We start from the raw sequence: 26,039 nt of genomic DNA, 5'->3' as shown, positions 1-26,039 counted from the left end.
CGCCCGCAGGCCTATTCTGAAAATAGCACTAGTCACCAATGAGCTCTGTCTTAAATTTTATTCAATTGTGTTGCTATTCTTTTTGAGAGACCAGTAGCGCAAGTCGGGTGGGCGGGAGATGGGCAGTGCGAGTCGGGCCACGAGGGAGTGAGACCGGCAGCGCAAGTCGGGCCGGCAAAGGGAGAAGGGGAGATCGGCAGTGCGAGTCAGGCGGCGAGGGAGAGAGACCGGCAGCACGAGTTGGGCCGGCAAGGGGAGAGGGGGAGATCGGCAGTGCTAGTCAGGCGGCGAGTGGGAGAGACCGGCAGCACGAGTTGGGCCGGCTGAGAGGTGATGAGGGTGGATACGGCTGCACAATTCGGATGGGTTTAAATCTGGCTTTCCAAAATCTGGAAAAATCCAAAATTCGGAACACACTGTTCCCCAAGGAACAGTATATAAAAAAAAATTAAAATAAAAATGTTTAATATACATGAACTCTGATATAGTATTCTGGTTCAAAGGTCAGTATTGTGCACATGACAACCCTCAGTGTTTGCTGAATAAGCTAGTGGGAGCTGCGAAGATGACGAGCTAAATGCAGTTTATACTCCCCAAAACGTGGTAGACAAAAGAAAAACTTAATTTTCACAGTGAATGGGAGGAAGAGTTCTTTTTTAGTACTGTGAAAGAAAACTCTGTATATCTCATTTGCGGGGCGATTGTGGCGATGGCAAAGCGGCACAATGTGGAGAGACACTTCAGTACGTATCACAAAAGCTACCTTCCTAACTACCCATTGGGCAGCGCACTATGGGCAGAAAAAGCCTGTGACTTAAAGGCAGTTTTGGGCAAACAGCAGTCTTTCTTCACGAGGCCAGAGAAAAACTCCTGAAAAACAACCAAAGCCTCATTCAGAGCTACACATTTTTTGATAAAGGCGGCGGCATTTTCAGATGCGGAGATTTTCAAAGAAGCAATGATGATAATAGCAAACACTGTGTTTAAAGACGAGAAGAATGGAACCGATGTCATATCCACTCTCTCCGATGACCAACTGAGGGCAAGTACGATGGTTAGAAGAGTTTTGGCTATGTCCGGAAACTTGGTATAGGCACAGCAGCTATGAAGGTTGCCAGCCTGTTTGGTTCAACCTATCTCTGTGAATCAGCCTTTTCTGACGTGAACTTCATCAAGAACAAACACAAAACACGCCTCACTGATGCACATCTGCAAGACTCACTCAGAGTTGCAGTATCAAGTTACAAGTACGCTGGTGAGCAGCATGCAATGCCAGGCTTCCCACTAACAGAAAAAAAATGGCAGATGTTGTCAGTGGCAACATGGCAATGCCTTAGCAAAGTTAAATTCTGTTGGAGTTGTTAAGTTTTTATATTAAATTACCCATCATTTAATGTTTATTTTTACTGACTCCAACAAATTCAAATTTGAAAAATTGTGTTTGTAAAGTGTGACAGATAGGATGATTTTGTTAAAAATGCTACAGATTTGGTGATTAGTACAAAATGTGATAAGATTTATTTAAAAATTTGAAAGAGTTTATTTTTGTTAAATCTTACATAATTGATAACTTGTACAAACATGATACATAGTTCATGATTTGTTAAAAATTGATAGTGGCTCGTAAAAATGGGACATGATGATTTCGTATGAAATGTTGCAAAAGTGATCATTTGAAAATGAAACAGTTGCAGAGATTAAGAGAAATAAAGTGTTGCAGGATGAAACTACCTGTTCCCTATCTTGTGAAATGATTGTTAATAATATTGTGAGGAATCATTAACATGATTAGTGTCTTCCATTGATGAATATCATTAATCATTAATAATAATATCTAATAAAGGTAAACTGTGGAAATTTGTTATTTCAGAAGTGTGTACTAAACTGGTAGCCCTTCGTATTACTTAGTACCCTTGAAGTAGCTCGCAGTTTCAAAAAGGTTGGTGACCCCTGTACTACACAGTAACAGCCCCTTCAGTTCCACAAATCCATGACCCCAAATACACTAATTAGCTTGCAAACCCCATACATTTTTTGAAGGGTGGGAGAGGTACAGTTGGCATAGCAGGTTACTGCAAAGCCTTTACAGTGCCAGTAATCAGGACTTGGGTTCGAATCCCACTGTAAAGGTTAAACATATTTTTTGCTAGTTCTAACAGCTAGAAGCTTCTAGCGGCTACAAAAAATTGTTGCTATTCCTTTGAGTGTTCCATAGTTACAATCAAGGTTAAAAGCTGTGTTTTTGACCATCTTAAGAAAACAGTAGTTTTAATTTAAAAATGGCTTTTGTGATGTTAGAAGCCAGGACATGGAGTTAGGACAGATAATTTCTTTGACCGTGTACTTTGAATGTATTAATAAACTTATTGTCCATTTAAAGTATAGTTTGTGGTTTAAAGTGAAAATAAACAGTGTAAAACTCAAATCTATGGAAATGGACTTTCATTTACGAGTCAAAAAAATCCTACTCCATGTACTCATGCGATTATAAAAGGAAATGGTCGCAATACCCGCACTGACTGTAAGGAGTGTGTATGTTCTTCCCGTGTCTGTGTGGGTTTTCTCTGGGATCTCTGGTTTCCTCCCACCATTCAAAACATACTGGGGGGTGTAGGCTAATTGGGTGGCATGGACTCGTGGCCTGTAACAAGCTGTGTGTCTAAACTGGAGTTCCCAAAGGAAACTCACACAGACATAGGGAGAATATATGAGCTCCTTACTGACAGGGCTGGATTCTAATTATAATAGCTCTATGCTAATCATGCCCCCCAATGTGTTTTATTCCTCTTGAAATTAATGCAAACTTTGCATTGACTTTCCTTACCACCCATTGAACCTGCAAGTTAACCTTTAGGGAACTCTGCACCAGGATTCCAAAGTCTCTTTGCACCTTTGCTTTCTGGATTCTCTCCTCAGTTAGAAAATAGTCTATATTTTTATTATTTCTATCAAAATGCAAGGCATATAATTCCCTATTTTGTATTCCATATGCCATTTCTCCCAAATGTTCCAAGTCCCTCTGCAGATTCTCTGCCTCCTCACACTGCCTTCAACTCCATCTAGCTTTGTATCATTCAAAAATGTAGAAACAAAGCAATCAATTTGATCATCCAAATCAAAAACAAATGATACAAAGATAGTGGACCCAACACTCACCAGCATCCAGCCAGAAAGAGCCCCCTTTATTCCCACTCCACCTTCTGTCAGTCACCCAATCTTTTATCCTTGCTCGTACCATTCCCGAAGTATGATGGGCTCCTATCTTCTTCAGCAGCCTGATGTGTGGCTCCATGTCAAAGAAGTTCTCAAAATATAAATTAACAACATCGCCTGACTCTATATCCATTATTGGTTTTTTGATTGCTTTCTGTTGGTTTTTTAAAGCTTCCCAATCCTCTAACTTCCAACTAATGTTTGCAATACCGTATGCCATCTCTGGTATTTTCATTGTCTCTGACTTCCCTTGTCAGCCACAGTTGCTATTTTGGCTCTATCATTATCCCTGCTGGGGAATTCTCCTTCATCTGGCTAAACTTGTGCTCACCCTCAATAACTTCTCCTATAGCTTATTCCACTTCCTCCAAGTCAGAAGAGTTGTCATAGATACTCGTATGGGTCCCAGCTATGTTAGTTGGCTAGTTTTTTTCTCACACCTCCTTTTACATTAACTATAATACCAACACATTCGATTTTAGCTTCTCCATTTCAAATTGCAGAGTAAATTCTATTACATTGTGATTACTGCTTCCTAATGGTCTATTTCCCTTTAGCTCCCTAATCAAATCCAGTTCTTTGCACAACAACAAATCCAGAATTGTCATTTCTCCATGGACTCAACTAAACATTGCTCTAAAAGCCATCTTGTAGGCATTCTACTGATTCATTCTCATGGGATTTTCCCAGTTTACCTACATATTGAAGTGCCCCATGACTACCATATCATGATCTTCTTACATGCCTTCTCTAACTTCTGATACTATTTTGTATCTACTTCCTGACTGCTATTTGGGGTCCTGTATGTAACTCCCATCATGGTACTTTTATCCTTACAGTTTCTCAACTCTACCCACAAGCATTCCACATCCCTTCTCATTAATGATCTGATTTCATATTTTATCAACAGAGCCACCACATCCACCCACCCCCACCCATCTTAGAATGTTTAGTACCCAACTGTGATCCTCCTTCAGCCGCAACTGCATTATACCCACATATTCGTATCTGCCTATTTTTAACTGGCCTCTAAGCTTATACATTTTGTATACTGCATTCAACACCTTTAGTCCTGTATTCACCCTTCTTCTCAAATTGGTTTCCTTGAAGTCTGAGATCAATAACTTATGCACTCTCCTTTAGCTTTATCCATACTTTCACAATCTGTTGAGCTCACCATCCTACTATTTAGTTTAAAGCCCTATCCACAATCCAAGCATTGTTCAGATGGGGCCAATATTAGTGCAATAACCCACAAGTTCAAAGCCACTTCTTCCACACCAATCTTTAAGCCATGCATTTAACTCCCTGTGCCATTAGGCCCTTTCAAATTGTGTAAAATGGGTTTAACTAGGGTTGCCTAGTTAGCACCTCAGTTACGTAGCAGTTAGAAAGAGTCTGACCTGGTCAACCCCGTCGGAATCGAACTGGGTCCCTGACCTACCAAGGTCATGTCCTCAGGCAATTTGAAAACAAAGATGGCCGACCTGCTTATTCCAGTGATGTCAACGCTTGCATGAATGCATCCCTGGGTAGCCAGCATCTGAATATCCAGCAGTACTTTCGGTGAGTGAGTGACGCATCATTGCAGGGGCGGGATCCCCCTTAAATCGCTGGGTTGGTGATTTAATGGATCAATCCCCCTGCAATTTAAAAGGTGCTAATTGCACCTGGGTCTCAGGAGGGCTACCCAGATGCTGCAGTTTAAAAGAGGTCAATTTGTCCTTTAACATTAGTGACATCTACTATTTTGCAGTCATCAAGAAATATGTTTGACCAGTGATTCTTTTTTTATATATTTTATTTATAATTTTTAAATCATATAACATTAATTATGACATATTCATACATATATAATTAAGTAAACCCCCCCCCCAACTTCCCACATCCACCTCACTAACACCGTCTCTCCTCCCCCCTTCTAACTACAAAGAAAGAAGATAATCCCTTAAAAATAACAATAAGCAACTTTTTAGCAGATTGAGAGATTAAATCTTCAAACCAAGAATTTTTAAATATGTGCTCCATGCTTTTACAAAAAAATGATATTTATCTCTCAAATTATACATTATCTATTCTAAAGGAATACAGGATTTCTTTGTATTCCTAAAACTAAATTTGATTTCCAAGTAATAGCCAAACATTTTTTTTAAAAGAAATGGCCAAAGCTAAATTGAAAAATTCAATTTGATACATAGTCAATCTCAGTTCTAAAGCAATTGACTTAACGTTCCCTAATAAAAACAATATTGGATCAAATGGTAGACTCACTTTTAATACTTGCTCCAAAAACAATTGAACTTGTATCCAAAATTTCTTAACTTTAGAACAAGTCCAGGTCAAATGAAAGAAAGTACCTAACTCTTTTCCACATTTAAAACACAAATCTGTAGAAATTAATTTAAATTTCTTTAATTTTTGAGAGGTTAAATACAATTATGTTAAAAATTATATTATACTAATCTATATTTTATGTTTATAACCTTAGTCATAGTATCCTTACACAAATTTCTCCAAATATTTTCATCTATCTTCCTGTTTAGATCAAGTTCCCATTTCATTCTTGATTTATGACCATTCAACTTAGATATTTTATTTTGTAATAACTTGTACATCTCAGAAATAAACTTATTTGTTTCTCTCTTAGTAAGTAATAACTCCAAATTGTCTAGGTAATTTTAAACTATGACCTAATTTTCCCAATAAAAAAGTTTTAACCTGATAGTAACAAAGAAAGGCATTACTAGGAACTTGAAATTTCACCTTCAGTCAATTAAAAGATACAAACTTACCTGCTTCAAAACAATCTTCAACTTTTAAAATCCCAAATTGATTCCATATCTTTAAAAACTGATTATTTACAGTAAAAGGAAAATATTTATTTTGATATAAAGGCATTTTTGCTGAAATCTTTCCTTTCCACCTATCTCATAAAAATTAATTTTATTCCATATTTCAATTAAATGTTTCAAAATTGATGAATCCTTACCAATTAACAATTTTGAATTCCATTTAGAAATAAATTCTGACATAGACTTCTCATCAATTTTATCTAACTCTATATTTGCCCAAATAAAAGGTTTATTTAGATCAAACATTGCATTAATAAATTTCAAATGTGTAGCTTTATAATAATTCTGAAAATGTGGAAGTTGTAAACCACCTAATTCAAATTTCCAAGTTAATTTTTCCAAAGATACCCTATTCATTTTCCCTCTCCATAAAAATTTCTTTACAATTAAGATCTTTAAAAATATTTTGAGGTACTAAACAAGGAATAGATTGAAAAAGATATTGACTCCTTGGAAAAATATTCATTTTAATACAATTCCTCTAATATGTAAGTCATTCCATCTATTTAAATCATCTTTAATTTTATTAAGAAATGGAACATAATTTAACTTATATAGATTGTCTAAATTTCTATCAATTCTAATGCCTAAATATTTAATTGGGTTATATGTCCACTTAAATTGAGCTAAACGTTTACAATGATCATAATCTCCTTCTATTAATGGCATACTTTACTTTTATCCCAATTAATTTTATAACCAGATATTTCCCCATAATCTTGTAACTTTTAATATAAGGAAATTAAAGAACTTTCAGGATCTGTTATATAAATCAATACATCATTTGCAAACAAATTAATTTTATACTCCTCCTTATTCACTTTAATTCCATTAATACTAAAACCTTGCCTCATTGATTGTGCCAATGGTTTAAATGTTAAAACAAGTAATGCAGGAAATAAGGGACAACCTTGTCTAGCTGAACTAGTTAATGAAAAAGAAGAAAGTTGTCTGTTCGTAACTACTCTAGCCAAAGGATTTCTATATAAAGCTTTAATCCAATTCGTAAATATTGGTCCAAATTGAAATTTTTGCAAAACCTTAAATAAATAATTCCATTCTAATCTGTCAAAAGCCTTTTCAGCATCTAACGATAAAACTAATGCTAAATCTGATTGTCTCTGAGAACTTTGAACTAGACTAATTAATTTAGCTATATTATCAGCAGAATATCTTTTCTTGATAAATCAGATTAATCTAAATGAACCAACTCATGTAAATATTCATTTGCTCTATTAGCCAAAACTTTAGCTGTAATCTTATAATCGACATTTAATAACAATATAGGCCTATAAGACTCAGGTTTTAATAAATCTTTATCTTTCTTAGGTATTGCTGTTATTACTACATTTGAAAAAGATTCTGGTAATGAAGAAGTTACAGTTGCTTGTTTTAATACTTCCATTAATAAAGGCATCAATGAATCTTTAATTTTTTTTATAAAATGCAGTTGTAAACCCATCTTCACCAGGAGATTTACATTTTGCATAGAATTTAAAGCCTTAATAACTTCTTTCAACATAATTAGAGAATGTAAATCCTTCTGAGCTTGGCCATTCAAAGATGGAAGTTGAAGCTTCTGTAAAAAAAATTAATTTCTTCTTCATTGTTCAAAGATTGAGATTATTATACACACTAAAATAATCATTTTTATCCTGTAGTTTATAAGTAATTTTTGAATTCTTCTTGACAGCATTAATAATCCTTGATGCTTGCTCCATTTCAATTGCCAAGCTAATACTTTATGTGCTCATTCTCCTAATTCATAATAATTTTGCGTAGTTCTATCAATTAATTTCTCAATCCTATGTCTGAATTGAATTATAATGCATTTTATTTATCATTTCCAACTTTTTTTTCCAGATGGGTTTTGTAATTTTTTTTCAAAATTACAATTTCCTTCTCTAATTTATCTACTTCCTTAAGATAATTGTTCTTAATTTTAGTCAAATAACATTATTTGGCCCCTTGAATAAGCTTTTAATGCATCCCATAAAACAAATTTATGATCAACTGAATTAATATTTGTATCTAAATACATCTGTATTTGACTTCTCATAAAGTCATAAAATTCTACATTTTTTTAATAATGATGAATTAAATCTCCATCAATAAATTGATTCAAATCTATCAGAATTCAAACATGACTTCAGTAATGGTGAGTGATCTGATACAATTCTAGGTTTATATTGTACATATTCAATTCTTTCTTGTAAATGAGCTGAAATTAATAATTTTTTTTTAACTTTATTTAAAAGATAATAAAAATAACATACAATCTAATAACAACCAAAAATTAATTTTACAGAATATATTAAAAAACCAACTCAACAAAACAAAAACCATCCCACCCCATCACCCTCCCCTTAAGGGGAGCCAAAAATATGAATTAGATAAAAAATATTATGAGTATTAATAACAATTCAAAGTATATCTAAATGCATATACTCCAAATATGGAAACCATTTATCAACAAAGAAAGAATAATTATCATGCAAATTATAAGTGATTTTTTCCATAACAATACAAGCTTTCAATTCATTATGCCAGCATGCTATATTAATCTTGTATCTTTCCAGGTATTAGCTACATATTTACGCGCTACTGATAGCACTAAACGTATAAAAGCAATTTGAATTTTATCCAGCTCCATTCCTCTCAGAGAAGCCATATCACCCAACAAAAAAAATCATTGGATCTAATGGTAATTTAAAGTTATATAATTTTTCCAAAACTACCTTAATTCCTTGCCAAAATGGTTGAACTTTAACACAAGACCAAACGGCATGTAAAAAAAGGTTCCAGTACTAAAACAAGAATCCAAATTACTAAACCCATATTTTTTCAATTTCTCCAGGGTCAAATATAATTGATGTAGAAAATTATAATTAACCATTCCATATCTTACATTAGTCAATTTAATTACATTATCCAATCATCTCAGTAAAATAAACACTAAGTAACTTTCCCAATTAAGTTTAGATTTTTCCCAATCCAGTTTATTCATATTATCCTGTAACAACTGATACATAACCGAAATATAACCCTTCTTTGGTACAGAGGATATCAAAGATTCAAATCTCGTCAAAGTAGGTAAATTCATCTCTACCATAATTATCTTTTACCAAGGCTCTAAGTTGATAATACACAAACAAAGAATTTACAGATATACCAAATCTTTCCCTCAATCGATTTAAAGAAATTGTCCCTCTTCAAAACAATCCTGTATTGTCTTTATACCCTCAGAATCCCAACTCTTCGAATAATTATTAAACATTGATGAAGGAATAAGCTGATTATTATACAATGGAGTTAAAATTAATAATTTACCTTTTGATTCCAAAACCATATTTATTTTAATCCAAATCTTTAACAAATGTTTCAATACTGGCATATTATGTTCCTGTAACAAATTTGAATTCCAACGAAATATAAATTGATGTTCCTCAGCCTCAGAAATACACGTCATTTCCACCCTGGCGCAGCTAGGGGGTTGATCTAAATTCATCATTCTGCTAATAAATTTCAACTGGGCCACTTCATAATAATTTTGAAAATGTGGTAACTGAAGTCCACCCAATGCATATTTCCGTGCAAGTTTATGCAATGCCACTCGAGCTAATTTACCCTTTCATAAAAACTCTCGCACTGCCTTATTCAGATCCTAAAAAAAAGTCCTTTGAAAGTAAACAAGATAGTGACTGAAATAAATATTGAATTCAGGGAAAAAATAATATATTCTTGAATAAGAATCAAACCTATAAGAATAAAATGAATAATCTTTCTCTAGGATTCAATTTCCTCAAAATAGCCACCAAATTTAAATCTTCCATTAATGTCAATATTCTTTTAGCCATTTTCATTTTCATTAAATATTTTGTAGATTTATCTAAAATTGGATCCAAACAGCAATTAAAATCTACACCAATTATTATATTTGCATTTGCTTCTACCAAATTAAGAAAAACATCTTGAATACATTTTTCATCATCTATATTAAGAGCATACACATTTATAAAAATCCAAAAATTATGAATAAATTTGACAATTTACCAAAACAAATCTACCAACAGAATCAATAACTGTTGATTGTAATTTAAATGGAAACTTTTTTATTAATTAAAATAGCCACTCCTCGTGCTTTAGAATTAAAAGACGAAGCTATAACTTAACCAACCCATTCTCTCTTCAACTTTTGATGTTCTTTCTCACTTTGATGAGCTGCAAAAAAGCAATATCTACTTTCAACTTCTTAATATGAGCTAAAACTCACTTCCTTTTAATTGGATTACTGAGCTCATTCACATTAAACATTATATAATTCAAACCATGCATTACCATAATATAATCTAGAAAATAGTCAACTCTCCTCTCCACCCTGGTTCATCACAGCTTCAAAGCCAACTTTCAAAACACATCATCCCCAAAGATAGAAACCAAGAAACCCCAATGATAATAAAATAATAAAAGAAGAAAAAACCCCAAAAGCACTGATTAGGTCAGTGCTAATTCCCGTAATTACAATAGTGGCTCGAGGCCTTGGAATAGGAAAGCAGAAAAAAGAGAATCCGCCTCCCACAGGCAGAGTATCACAATTTAATTTTAATCAGTCAATCTCCTTTAAGGTCTCTATTAACTTGATCATCATTGATTTCAACCTGAACCTCATTCGGCTGTCTTCCTGGAGAAGTCCCTCCCTTTGATTTTTCTTGATCTCCTTTCATTTGTTGAGACGAATAAGATTGCCATCCATTCTGGTTAATATTAGGCAATGAATTGGCAAATTCCAAAGCTTCAGATTCATTAGCAAAAAATCGTGCTTGAAATTGTCCATAAAAAACTTTAAGAACTGCTGGATATTGGAAAACAAATCTAAATAACATAATCCATAAAACTGACTTGCTGTATTGAATTCTTTTCTTCTTTGACAATTTCATTACTCAAATCTGCATAGAAGAATACTCTATTTTTCTGAATCATTAAAGGGTTTTGTTGTTCCCTGACTTTTTGAACTGCCATTTTCAAAATAATTTCTCTACCTTGGTAATGTAAACATTTAATCAAAATAGAGCATGGTGGTTGTCCCGGATATGGTTTTTTCCTGAGAGCTCTATGCTCTCTATCAAGTTCCAAACCATTTGGAAAATTCTCTGGTCCCAAAATTTCAGGCAGCCAATGTTGGAAATTTTTTTACTGGATTTAGGGCCCTTAAAGTCCTCGGGCAAATCAACAATTTTCACATTATTTCTTCTATTCTGATTTTCCAACATATCAACTTTTTGCAGTAAATCTTTCTTCTGAATTTTCCACACCATAAAATAATCTTCTATCTTATTAACTGTATCTTTACACCCTTCAACCTCCATATGACAATCCTGAAAATCTTCTTCAAATCTTTGAACTTTGATTTTAATTTTGTCAACAGTTTTATTACAGTCATTTCTTCTCAACTAGTGATTTTTGAATGATCATTACTAATGCCTCCACAACCTCTTGGAATGTGCCAATACTTCCTCTCTGTGAGAAAGATGGAGCTAACATTTTCACGTTGAGTGCCTATTTTTATATTTGGAAGATGCTCAATTTTAGGGTCCATGTACTTTTAAAAGCACTAAAGTCAACTGGCTCCTGTCACAGCTTGTACACTGGTGCTAAGTCATTAAATCAAAAATAAAATTGGCATTTGGTAGCTATCATTTGAAGTTGTTAGAAACAGAAGTACCTTCACAGAATTTGCTCGAGACAAAAATTGAGAACAAAGAACTTTTATTATACTATTACAACAATGCAAAGTTGGGTGCTTCCCCTTACCCTGGGAATACACACAGATACTGAGGCTGACCCAACTTTTATACATTTCATTTCAGTACAGAGATACCTTCCCCCTAACATTCTTCTGCCTCCTGGATTGGTTTAGCATTAGGTAATTCTGCCCACGTGGATTCTAACTTCTTATCAGTTTATGTGCCTTCCTGCAAACTTGTTAGCCAGGAAATATCATGTCTTTGTTCTTTACTCATTAATCAATCCCCAAGACTTGCTAAAGCTATCTACTTGCTATCCTGTTTTGAAGATCCTTATTTTATTATACTTTTATAACCCTTCCATTCCAGCATCCCTTCACCCTGATTTAACCCATAATACTTTATTTTTATTTAGCACTTGCTTGACTCCTCACATTCCAGTATCCCTTACAAAGTGGTACTGACCTCTTCAACATTAATCTGCATATTGTAATTTATAAATCCGCACATGTTCATTATTGAAAGTATCTAATATCTTCACAAGTTGTTGATTGAACACCTGCAAAATACCTTTTTAATTTAGCTATTACAAAAAATTAACTGGTAGTTTTTTTTTAAACTGAACTTTGTGCATGCCTCCCATTACAGCGACAAAATGTACGAGCTTTAATTGATATCAGTTATCTTTCACTGAATTTCTATATTTTAGAAGTCAGCAAAAAAAATTGTAATCACCAACCCTTTCTTTTTGTATTTTTCAATTCATTCACAGGATGAGGATCTTGTATGGCAATGCCAACATTAATTGGCCATTCTTAATTGACCTTGAAAAAGTGGTAGCAAGCTGCCTTCATGAACCACTCTACCCCGATACCATCCTGCCATCTCTCCAGGCATTGTAACTAGACAACAGTCAAAAACTCCCCAACAGTAATAACTGTGACCAGACAGGAGAGAGAATTAGCTAGTTACAATTCTGAAAAGACAATTCTCAGTATTATAATGGAAAAGAGATAATGGAAAACACCACAAATCTAACAGCAATGCATCAAGCCCACTTATTCTAAATTTGTATACTCTTTTAATAATAATATTTTAAGAATAAATAATATTCAAGAAGAACCAACCACATGAAATTACTTGAATGTGTATGTCAAAGGTATGATTATGTGAAGAGGTTGAATATAAATATACAAGCTATACAGTAAAAGTCCTAAAATCCAGACTGCTTGCGGATTGGGTCGGTCCAGATTTTAGATTTTCCAAATTCTCCGGCCGTGCTTTTAAAATTCAAATTGAAGGAGAAATTAAGAAGAGATGAACAGATAGATTTTGATAGTTTATTTATTAGCAAATACAGTATGCTTCATTTACTAAAATGAGCAGTTTTAAAGAAAAATAAAGTCAACATTTGACAAAAAAGTAAACAAACTTTTTTCACGACAAAAAAGTGCATACAATGCTTGAAATTATATTTAAAACAAACATTGTAAAAGAAAATACAATATACAAATGAATCTCTGTGATAAAAATGACCTGTATTAAGTGTGGTTGCTTTTTGCCGCTGTGCATCTATAGCACTTATGAGTGCAGGCACGCAGGCATACAAAAGCTCGCTAAATTTAAAAAGTTTGAGGGTTTGATTCTCGGGTGGTCCAGATTTCTGACATCTGGACTTTTACTGTAATTTGTAAATTTGCAGACAATATGTCAATTGGTGGTGCTGTGGAGAGCAAAGAAGGTAGTCTAAGGCTACAGAAAGATATAGGCCAGCTGAAAAGTTGGACAGAGCATTGATAGATTCAATTTAATCCTGAGATTTTGGGAAACCAAATAGAGGTAGGACACATACAGTCAATGGTAGAGCACCAAGGGATGTTGATGAGCAAAGAGTTCAAGGAGTTCAGGACTATAGTTCCCTGAAAGTGGCAAGATTTGGTTGTTGGGGTACTGAAGAAGGCAGATGGCATTCTTACCTCTACAGGTCAAGGCATGGAATACAAGAATCAGGATATCATGTTGCAACTTCGAAAAATACAGATTATGCTACACACGGGAGTATTCTATCCAGTTCTGGTCATCCTTCTGTGGGAAGGATGTAATCGCACAGAGTACAGAGAAGCTTCCCCAGAATGTGGCCTGCATTAAAGTTAGTAGTGAGAGATTGGACAGGCTGGGATAAAAAGGTGCAAATGCTGGATATGAATTCTGAGTGTTTGTGTGCTTTAGATAAGCTGGGTTTGTTTTTCCTGTGAAGGAAGAAGAAGGGCGAGATTATGAGCAGCATAGATGTGGTAGATAATCAAAATCATTTTTCCTATGGTAGGAAAACATGAGGTCATAGGTTGAAGATGAAAGGATGGAGCTTCAATGGTTATTTGATGGGATTTTTTTCTCGCACAAAGATTGATCAATGTCTCGAACCGCTTCAGAGGAGGTGAATGGAATCAGATACAATTGTGTTTAAGAGGGATTTAAACAGCCACTTTGTGACTCGATGACTAATTAAAAGCTAGTGAAGGTTGTATATGAATGAGGAAAAAAGGATAGTGCTGCAAGTATGGTGGACGCAATGCAGATTGAGATGAAGTGTTATTTGAAGGAGACAGACCCTTGAAATCTTATAGGGAAAATATTTGAAATGAACCTGATAGGGACTGGGACAAGAATGTAAGTAAAATTAGGGTGGAGGCAAGTAATATTTCAGGTTAAAATAAATTTCGATCAACACTGTAGAAGATATCTGCAATTGGATAGTGAACAATTGTCATTCAGCTTAATGTCACCATGTAATGATTGGTCTCTCATATTGTCTCACCAATTTGTCTGCCTTGTTACAAATGCTTCGTGCATCCAGTTCAGTTTCCTTTCATTTTAATGCTTTATTTTCTTTTCATTTATATATTGCTGTCACATTGCCACTGAACAGACTGGCCTAGATGTTACAGTGAGCCTAAAATTACCCGTTGACAGCACAGATCAAGCCTTTTGGTCCACCGCTTTCATGTCCATCCACCCACGCTAATCCCATTTGCCTGCACCAGAACTATATCCTACAATACCCTGCATATTTAAATGCCTCTTAAAAGTAGAAGCCCATCCAATTTGCATGATGTGTTCCAAGCACCAATATTTTTTTCGTGATTTTTTGTCGTGTGGCAAATAGTTGCACCAGTGTAGCCTGCCCAGAGTTTTGTAAAGTTGACAAGAGGTCCAAAGAATTATGCATAGTAGAATGGACCTAATAGTACAAGATGGACACAAATGCCTTTCCTCATTCTCTGACTGCTGCAGGAACTGAAAATCCTGGAGGATGTGAGTTGGGATTCTGACAGGAGGTAAGTTACAAGATGTGGAACAGTTTGCTAAAAGATGCAGATTATGGGAGGAGGAAAATGGGAATGAGGAAACAACAGAGGAAAATCTTGAGAATCCTTGTGGATACAGTAGTGGGTAGTAACCTGTGGAGATGATCAGGTATTGAGCGGAAGGATGGGTGAGTGGGGTTGGCTGGAAGATGACTGAAGAGAGCGGTGCATTTGGGGATATATTAGTGGGTGGAATTCTGTCTGAAAAATATCTAGGGAAGGCTTCAAGACATCAGATGTGATAATGGTGTGAGAGCATGAAGCGGTGCAATCAGTGTCAACGAAAGCTAGAAAGTGTGCAGAAAAGCTTCACTGGCTGTTTCCAAAACTGACAGGCTTGAATTTATAAGGAGAAGCCGGAATAAGATGGATTTGTCTCCCTGGAGCATATGAGGCTGACATGAATCTTATAGAGGCTTATAAAACCATGACCGACATAGTAACAGTAAACAGTCAGTCTTTTCCCCAGATAAGGGAATCTGAAATGAGAAGTGAAGGGAAAAAGTTTAAAAGGGACCTGAATGGACATCTTCACACAGAGGGTGCTAGGTATGTGGAATGAGCTTTAGAAACAGGGAAATTCACAATGTTTAAGGAACATTTAGACAGATACCTGGATGGGAAAGGTCAAAGGGATATGGAAGAATGCAGGCAACTGAGACTAACTTGGGTGGCTTTGACAAGTGGGGTTTGCATTCTATAGAAATCTACGACTTTATGACTCTCAAGCGAACAGTTCAGATTTCCTGACATGGCATATATGGTTGAGTAACTAATGCCAAGCAGGACTTAATTCTCTGGCGGCAACCATGCTGATCTTCCAGTTCAAAGCAGATAATGACTGATGATGGATGCAAATACAGAGGCTCCTTCCACACATACAGAATTTGCTGGGTGAGTCTGCATAGATTAAAGGACAAGTATGCTGGAACACAAAACAAAAAAAAAGCACACTCCATAGTAGAACGAGCAGGAGGGAGAGTCACTGGGATCTTCAGCATTGAATCTGAAACCCGTAAGTATCATGGTGTCAGGTTAACGAGATAACCTGCTGCTTACCGTATATAGTGAATTAGCACTATTGCATGTTGAACACAATTTGGAAAGAACTGAGGTACCAACTGACTTTACCTTGCGTGGAGAATGGCTATCCCCTAGATTAATTCAGGTAGATCACAAATTAATGTCCCAACTCTCAACACCTCAGCCAAATCAGACTGACTGAGGTGTTAACAGTTGGGACCTGAACAGGTTGGTGTGCACTTGGACTATTGTGTTCAGTTCTGGCTGTCACACTTTTGGAAGAATGTGATTACACTAGAGGGAGTGTAGAGGAGATTCACTGGCTGAGAATGAAGGACTTTAATTATGGGGAGAAATTGGACAGTCTGGTTTTTTTTTGTGTGTGTGTGGAGCAGAGGCTAACCTGGTAACGTTATGAGAGGCAGAGTCTTTTCTCCACTAAAACAAAATAAAACATGGGTTTGAGGAAAGAGTTTTGAAGGGGATTGGAGTGGTCATTTTTTTAAAAAACCGGGAAATGGTTGATAGATGGAATTCACTGCCATGTGATACATGAAGTGGCAAGTTTAAGAGGCACTTAGGCGCCTGAACTGACAAAGAACAAGATCCGAACCCAGTTCAGTAGAGCAAATGGGATTAGCGAAGATGAGAAATGGTAGGCATGGACCCGACTTGTCAGCTCAGAGATCACACAGCGAGGACAACATCGGTGTCAGAGAGACTGTTCATCTTGCCGAGAGCATCCTTCACTCCGGGCTCTCGGTCGCCCAGGGAAATCCACAGCACCAGTTGCGAGAAGGTGAATCACACACCCGGCGGGGACGAGGAGATACCTGACAACGGGTTCGAGCTTTCTTTGCATCGACGAAACGAAGAAAAAGGATCACCCTCAAAATAAACTTGGAATTGCAGTAAAACAACGGGCGGCAGGGAGAGAATAAAAGGTGTCGAGTTTTCGGTAGAGGTGCAGTCTTCGAGATTTCTCCTCTTTAGACTCCGCCGCTTTCTGTTCACCTGTTCAGGCAAGTTTAAAACAGCATATTCCAGTGGAAGGAAGAATTGGTGGAAAACACCAATGATCCAGGAGAGTCTTGTGTGTTTTTTTCTCAAAAAAGCAATACAGCAGGTCACAAATGATTGTAACTCAAAGCAGGAAACTTCTCAGTTTGCATTAAACACATCAAAAGTTCGACCTTCCCTGAGCTTTGTGGATGCCAAGGGGTATGTAATTTCCAAGAGACCTGTAATGCATCACAAATCAATTGCTGGATTTTTGAAGAAAAATGTGGACCCCTGTCTGAGTCTATAGAATCCATTATACCATATCTGGGGATTATCTGCTCTAGGAGGAGGCGAGCTACTGTAGAGGCTGTAGTATTTATTGTTGGGAAGGCTTCTACCCATCGGGTAAAGTGATCTATTATCACCAACAGATATTTCCATCTTTGAACTTGAGGTAACTCTGTGAAGTCGATCTGGATACGTTGAAAAGGGCGTATGGCTAATGGTTGACCTCCCATGGTCCCTGTCCTCATTATCTTCTTATTAATTTTTGTGCATAGGTAACAATTTTGTACCTCTTGTTGGGCCAAGGTGTAGATTCCCTTACACACATAATCTCGAAGCACTGTGTCACATAAGGCTTGGGTGCCCCAGTGGCTCTGTTGATGCAGGTGTTTTAAAATATTGCGAGTTATTTCTTTATTTAGAACAGTTCTTCCATCTGGTGTTTTCCATGTTCCATCAGGTAACTGGCTTGCGCCCAGCTGATCCATGTTCTTTTCTTCCTTAGCAGTGAAAATGGGAGCTGTCTTTATGCCTTGCCTTATTGGGATTAAAGTCAGCAAACGGACTTCTTGTTGCATGGCTGCTCTTTTGGCTTCTTCATCAGCCAGTCTGTTTCCGATTGCTGTTGGGTTATCTCCCCTTTGATGGCTTGGTATGTAGACCACTGCTATTTCTTGGGGTAATGTTAAGGCTTCTAGAGTCAGAGTAATCATCTGTTCGTGTGCCAATTCCTTTCCTCTTGATGTAATTAGACCACGCTCCTTCCAGATCTTACCAAAGGTATGCACTACCCCGTATGCGTATTTGGAATCTGTGTAAATTGTTCCAATTTTCTTTGCCAGTATTCTGAGGGCTCTCTGCAAGGCATATAGTTCACAGGATTGTGCTGACCAGCTTCCGGGTAGTCTCGTGGATTCTACTACTTTCCAAGTATTTCCTTCTATTATAGCATACCCATTTCTTCTCATTCCGTCAACACATCTGGCGGAGCCGTCAATGTAGAATTCATATCCTTCTCCCAGCGGAGTATCGCAAAGGTCTTCTCGGGTCTTGGTCTGAAGATCTGTCAACTCGACACAGTCATGCTCCACCTCTTTCTCTGTTTCACTGCCGTATAAAAATTGAGCTGGATTGCAGCTATTAATTTTTGCAAACTGTAAATCTTCTCCAACCATTAAAATGGTTTCATACTTTAATATGCGAGAATCAGTCAGCCATCGATGGGCAGTTTGTGTTAATAAAACACTCACAGAATGGGAGGTGTACACAGTCATCTTTCCTCCAAAAGTAAGTTTACGTGCTTCCTCTACCAACAGAGCAGCAGCCGCTACTCCCTGGATACACGTCGGCCATCCGCGAGACACTGGGTCCATCATTTTGGAAAGGAAAGCTACTGGGTGTCGCTGACCGCCTTTTTCCTGTGTTAAAACTCCCACAGCTGTTCCTTGGTTATGAGTGACAAATAGCTGGAAGGGCTGTTTTAAAGAGGGCAGAGTGAGCACTGGGGCTCGTGTTAGGCGATGTTTCAAGTCCTCGAACCATCCTTCCTCCTCCTGGGTCCATTTCAATGGATAGTCATTTTCATTTGTCAGTTTATCATACATAAACTTCACCAAAGCTGAGTAGTCCTCTATCCATAACCTACAGTATCCTAAGAGTCCCAGGAATTGTCTTATTTCCTTCTTATTACGGGGTAAAGGCATTCTAGTGATTCCCGCAATTCGTTCAGGGGTAATCCGTTTCTGTCCTTTACTTATCTGGTGTCCCAGATATATCACAGTTTTCTCAACAAACTGTAACTTGTTTCTGGACACTCGTAGACCCTTTTTCCCCAGATAATTCAAGAGTCTAATGGTCTCTCTCCTCATTTCTTGTTCTTTGGGTCCTGATAATAGTAAATCATCCACATACTGCATTAGTTGGGAATCATCAGATTGTGGATAGTCCATCAGGATTTGTTCTAGCATTTGTCCAAACAGGTTTGGAGATTCAGTGAACCCTTGGGGCAATACAGTCCACCGAAACTGTCTCCGTCTACTTGTCCATGGATTTTCCCATTCAAACGCAAACATATCTCTACTTTCCTCTTCTAACGGACAAGTCCAGAAAGCATCCTTCAAGTCGATAACACTAAACCACTCATGGTCTGGGGGAATCCGACTCATAATAGTATAGGGATTAGGCACCACTGGGTGGCGGGTCTGAACAATAGCATTCAAACTTCTTAGATCCTGAACTAGGCGATAGGATCCATCTGACTTTTTTACTGGGAGTATAGGGGTATTATAAGGTGACATGCATTCTTCTAATAGTCCGTCTCGTATTAAAGTCTCAATTACCGGCTGTAGCCCTTTTCTCCCTTCCAAAGAAATAGGATACTGACGTTTCCTTACCGGCTGATGACCTGGTATTAATGTGACATGTAAAGGTGGGATGTCCAGACCTCCTCGATTTCCCTCCTTATACCAGACTCTCTCGTCAATCTGCCGTTCATCCTCTTCCTTTAAAGCGCAGAGGTGGACTCGTACTTCTCCGTCCACAGGGAGAGCACCCAAACCTAGGAGAGCCTGTAAGTCCCTTCCTAGGAGGTTAAATCCAGCCGAAGGTAATAATAAGAGGTCTTGTACCCCTTCTCTTTCTTCCAGTTTCACTGTTACTTGGGGAATTATTGATACCATTCTGGGAGCCCCTTCTATCCCAGAAATTGTCAAATTACTTTTTATAGGCTCAGTTCCGATTGGCACAGTTATTACACTACTTCGTTCCGCTCCTGTGTCCACCATAAACACCACCTCTTCTCCCTTGGGACCAATTTTTAGTTTTACCAGGGGTTCCCTCTTATATTTGGTCCCTAACATTTGGAACCCCTGACCCCCCTAATCTTCTTCCATAAGTTCGAGGGCACGCAATTCCCTCTTGTATCGGGGGCATTCCCTCTTAAAGTGTCCTTCCTCATTGCAGTAATAGCACTTAACGAACCTCCGGGGTCTTCCCTCTCTTGGATATTTTGGATTGTTTAGAGGAAGGTTTTGTTTTCTTTCCCCTCTGGATTCAGCATTCATCTGTCGGATAGTCTGTACCATAACCTTTGTCGCCTTCTTTTGATCTTCTTCTTCTCTCTGCACATATACTTTTTGTGCCTTTTTTAACAGTTCACTTAGGGGTTTTTCACTCCAGTCCTCCTCCTTTTCTAGTTTCTTTCTAATGTCTTGCCATGATTTGGAAACAAATTCAATTCGAATAAGCTGTTCACCCATTGGTGTACTAGGGTCCACACCAGCATACTGCTGGACATTCTTTCTCACCCTCTCCAAAAAATCAGTAGGGGACTCGTCTTTCCCCTGGTGGTTCCCAAATGCCTTGGTAAAATTGTGACCCTTTGGCACAGCCTCCCGTATCCCTTTAATTGTCCACTCTCTATATTGTCTCATACTTGCCAATCCCTCGGGTGTTCGTTTGTCCCACCTGGGTTCATTTAAGGGATATTTTTGTTCATGGGGTCTAGGGTCCCCAGGTTGTTCATATTCCCACATGAGGAGGGCAGCCCGTCGAATCATCTGCCTCTCCTGGGGTGAAAATAATGTTCCCATTATTGCCTGCATCTCTTCCCACGTATATGTGTTTGGTCCCAAGAATTGGTCAAGCTGTTCAGCCAGTCCTATAGGATCTTCCAATAACTTTTTCATTTCTTTCTTAAATCCCCGCACCTCTGTACTAGTTAGGGGAACATTCACATATCCCGTTCCCCCTCCCGGTCCTCCCATAGGAACTTCTCTCAGGGGATTTAGGTTTATTGAAAACTTTGATGGTCCTGGACCAGTCTGGGATCTTGTCCAGGGTCGGTTTACCGGTGGAAGTTTAGGGTCCGACTCCCTTAATTCATCCTTTTTATCCCGGCCCCCTTGGGGGCAATCAGATTCATCACCTTTCCCCTCCGGTAATAAGCTTTCCTCGGGCGCAGTAGGCACCGGGGGAATATAAGGAGGGGGAAGGTTGTCCAAAGGTTCCCATTTCTTTTCTCCTGCCACTCTCAATTTAAAACATTCTGTTAAGGATCCTGGCCAGGGAACCCAACAAAATGCATATGCTGACTCTTCTTGATTCACCTTTGGTCTCAAATTTACATATATGTTTAATGCTTGTCTAACCCAATCCTCATCAGATCCAAATTTCGGCCACCAGACCGAGGAACCTTTAATAGGTTGTTTTGACCAAAGGAGACAATATTGGACCATCTTTTTCTTGTTTTTGTCCCGATATCTTTTACTATCCCAATTTTCAAACATTCTCCCCAAAGGGCTGTCAAGGGGTACTCCCAGGAATTGTCCTGAATTTTCAGACGAGCCCTTAGATTTTGATCCTCCCATTTTCCCACCTAGATCTGTTTATCGTTGCTGAGGACCCTCTCGCTCTGGACCCTACTCCCTTCCTCTCAGACGCCTCGTCGGAGGTGCTGTCCCTCCTTCGGTTACCGCTGAGGTTTTCCTGGGGTTGACCCCTCTCTTCTCGGCACTTCGTCGGAGGTGCTGTCCCTCCTTCGGTTACCGCCGAGGTTTCCCTGGGGTCTATCCTAGAGTCCCGCGACAGGGTCCTCACACAATGACAAAAGATCTATACTTAATCTATTCCGTTAGGTTTTTATCCAAACAGGTGTATCCCGTTACACCTGTTACCCAATCCCCACACCACAATCGTAAGTCGTCACTTACCGGTGTCTTCCCGGGGATTGAACCGTCACCCTTCTCCTCTCCGTCTTGTCGTGTCACCCTGTCCGGATACCACTCGCTCAAGCCGCCCGAAGCGACGAGCAAGGGACTAGGAGCCGCTGAACTCAGCGGGGTGCACCGCCTCCGATGTCCCTCTTCTCGCCTCCCCTCACGGCCGGAGTGTAGATCCCGGACGAGCCCCCATTTGTCAGAAATAAAACTTCTCACACGAGTCTCTTTAAAACTGATGACACGACAAGCTTTATTTACAAGTCTGCAGAGTTGGACTCAACTGGTTTCTCGCCAGTTAAGCCCCGATACATACAGTGCATTGATTTTTATACCTTTATTATTTGCCCTTCCCCTTCTTATTAATACTGTTTTAATTGGTTAGTATTACAAAAGCATCCTAAGTACAACTGCATTTTTAATTATCACGTTCGTTACGTACGCTGTGAACTCTACATTCACTGAATTCTGTTTCTCACACTTCTTATCAATCCTTTGTCTCCTGCATGTCTCTCACTATGACCATGAAAAGATAGGTTTAAAAAAACATATTCAGCAGCTCCTTCTGTCCTTGACTGCTAGTAAACTCTCTGTCCATTCTGGCTTCCCTGTTTATGATTAATCATCACATTTTAACTTAAGTCTTTTTAACCTAAATTCTCTATATCACAAAAAGGACAAAAGGAAGGAGGAATTTCCCGAGAGCTGTTGCAGGGACACTGCGTTCACGGTGGACGACCCTTCACCGAAACTCCCGGCAACTTTTCCGCCCCGAAACGCCGACTGGACCCGTGGAAGCTCATGTTCGGACAAGATTCTAGTGCCTGCACTTTTCGTCTTTCTCTCGAAAGACTGGAGAAGGTGCATTGCTTACCTTTCGCTGCCCGGCCACGGCTCGAAGCAAAGTTGCCCGCAGGTTGGACGAAAACGAAGAGTTTTCTGCTTTCGCTTGCCCTGTGAATCGTAACAGCGAAACCACGGCCCCCTTTCGAGCTGCTGACGCTCCACCTAAGAGCCCAGTTGACCAACCATGTCACACCCGGACTGATCCGCTGCCCACCACCAACTCTCGGCGTTCCCAACTTGTCCGAGCTCCGCCTGAGGGTGCGGGCGGCGTCCAAGGCAGGGGCGTCACCGAGTGCATGTATCAAGTGTGGCGCTCGCAGAGGACGGACGGACGAAAGCAAACCAGGGGTCGAGTCAACGAAGCAACGGAGGGAGGAAAAAGTGGCCACTGAGAAAGGAATAAAGGAACTGAGGCTGGCGAGAAAGAGGGAGAAAAGATAGGACAGTCTGAGATACAGCAATACACGGGAATAATCCAATCCCCAGAGGCTATTCGGAGAGAAACAAGCAGGGAGGGCAACAGAAGGAATTGAAACCACGAAAACGCAGAAAAAAAAATCAAGGGAGAGAAGATGGAGAGAAAAAGAAAACAAGGGGATATGGAACAAGAGAGGAAATGAGGCAGGAGGAGAGGATAAAATAGAGGGAATACAAGGAGAGAGAGAGAGCTGGAGAGAATACCAACAGACAATGGTGAGAGACGTCAAGGAGAGGAAACAGCACAGAGATATGGAGAGAGGAGAAAGAATGACAAGAGATATCACTCTTCCCATGTTAAAACTGAGAAGGTGATGGTAGAGGCCTCATGGGCTGAAGGGTCTGTTTCCGTGTTTTATGTCTCTTGACTTTCTTTGATACCCATTATGTTGGATGATAGAATGAACTCTCCTTTCCTTTCTCCACATCAGTTTGCTAGTAGTCACTTTCTCACCCCTCCGAACATTGAACTGGACTTTATCTCATCTCCTCTTGCCCAGTGCCTTCCCACCTACACCTGGAATACTTCACATGTATTCCTCCACCATTCTGACAACTTCCATTCCCTGAGCCACAGCCAGGGGATTCATCAAGGACCCATATCGCCCAGCACACACTCTGTTCTCGCTGCTACCATCAGGAAAGAGGTATAGGTGCCACCAGGTTCAGGAAGAGCTGCTACCCCTCCACTATCAGACCTCTCAACAACAATCTCAATCGGGGAGTCATTGAAGAATTCTTATTCTTGAACTTTATTGATATTTTAAAATTGTACAGTCAGTTTGTTTACATTTCTTATTTGTTTAACTATGTTGAGTAGAGTTTTTGTTTGCTCTACCAGCTAGTGATAATTCTGCCTCACTTGCAGGAAAGAGAATCTCAGGGTTTTATGGAATGTCATGTATGTATTCTGTCAAAAAAATCTGGGGGGAAAAAAAATAACAGTAAATATATTCATTTGGGAAGAGCACTGGCTGATTGGCAGGAAGTAGTGGTTTTCCACAGGGGTTGGTGTTAGAGTTGCTTCTTTTTATATTGTTAATTAATGATCTGGATTATGGAATGAATGGCTTTGTGGCCAAGTTTACAGGAGCAGGCCGATAGTGTTGAGGAAACAGGAAGGCGGCAGAAGGACTTAAACAGATAAAGATAATAGGCAGAGAATTGGCAAATGAAATAAAATGTCAGAATGTGTATGGTCATGCGCTTTGGTAGAAAAAATAAAAAAGCAGGCTATTTTTTAAATGGGGAAAAAAATTGAAAATACCCAATGCAAAGGGATCTGGGAGTTCTCATGAAGGTAAACTTGTTTGTGGTGGTGAAGGCAAACGCAATGCTGGCATTCATTTCAAGAGGAATAAGAAAATAAGAGCAGAGATGTAATGTTGAGGCCTTGTAAGACACTGGTGAGATGTTGCTTGGAATATTATGAGCAGTTTTGGGCTCCTCATTTAAGAAAAGTTGTGCTGACTTTGGAGAGTGTTGAAAGGAGGATTCACTACGATGATTCTGAGAATGAAGAGATTATTATATGAGGAGCGTATGAAGCTCTTGGCCTGTATTTATTGGAATTTAAGAGAACTAGGATGATCTCAATGCAACATTACAAACGTTGAAAGGCGTGGACAGAGCAGATGTAGAAAGGTTTTTTTACAAGGCGGGAGAGTCTAGGACAAGAGGGTATAATTTCAGCATTGAGAAGGCATCAGTGATGTGTAAGAATTTCTTCAGTCAGAGGCTGGTAAATCTTTGGAATCTGTTGCCACAGGTGGTTATGAGAGCCAAGTGATTGGGTGTATTTAAGTCAGAGATTGATTGGTTCTTGATTAGCCATGGCATCAAAGGTTATGGTGAGAAGGCCGGGCAGTGGGGCAGAGTGGGGAAATGGATCAGCTTATGATTAAATGGCAGAGCAGATTTGACAAGCTGAATAGCCTATTTCTGCTCCTGTCTCTTATGGCCATATGATGTTATGGTGTGTGTTGGAGCCCTCTCTCACATTCCCTCCATTTCCCAGCCTTCTCATCCCACACGATTACTGCAAACAGAACAGAAATATTCTCCTCACTCTTCACCTTATCAGCTTTTGTATTACAGCACTTCCACGTTTCCTTCAGTTGTAATGGAATTTCGCGATCAGTAACATCTTCCCATCCCTTTTTGCTCTCTCTGTAACTTCTTGGTTTGTTCATTCCTATTCATTTGCCCCTGCCGTTTCCCTGGCGCTTTCCTCTGCAACTGTAAGAGGTGCAAAATTAGTCACGGGACCTCTCCTTAACCACTACCCAGGGACCCAAGTCCACTTCCAGGTCAGAGAAAGCTTCACATGCACCTCCTCCAACTTTGGCTACAACATTCAGTGTTCTCAAGGTGGCCCTCTCTACATTGGCAGAATCAGTCCTAGACTTTAGGCAAGCATTTGTGGAACACCTCTCTGCTCTGTCCCCAGACACCATCCTGAACTCCCAGTTGCTGCCATTTCAAGTTTCCTTCCAAATCACATATCAACTTGTT

At 38.8% G+C, this 26,039-nt stretch overlaps 1 protein-coding gene across 2 annotated transcripts in view; it reads right to left on the bottom strand.

The window, feature by feature from the left end:
* The window catches only part of LOC138757535 (neuropeptide FF receptor 2-like), a 100,007-nt gene extending 76,708 nt beyond the window's left edge, over positions 1–23,299 (bottom strand). For both annotated transcript variants that reach the window (XR_011353659.1, XM_069925048.1), the window contains exon 1: positions 23,077–23,299. The gene's annotated coding sequence lies outside the window, so the exon portion shown is untranslated. The remainder of the gene's footprint in view (positions 1–23,076) is intronic.
* Between the last annotated feature and the right edge of the window lie 2,740 nt (positions 23,300–26,039).

Source organism: Narcine bancroftii, chromosome 1 (assembly GCF_036971445.1).
Source record: "Narcine bancroftii isolate sNarBan1 chromosome 1, sNarBan1.hap1, whole genome shotgun sequence".
NCBI lineage: Eukaryota > Metazoa > Chordata > Chondrichthyes > Torpediniformes > Narcinidae > Narcine > Narcine bancroftii.
The sequence above is the reverse complement of the archived record's forward strand: the minus strand, read 5'-3'. Positions and strand labels throughout refer to the sequence as shown.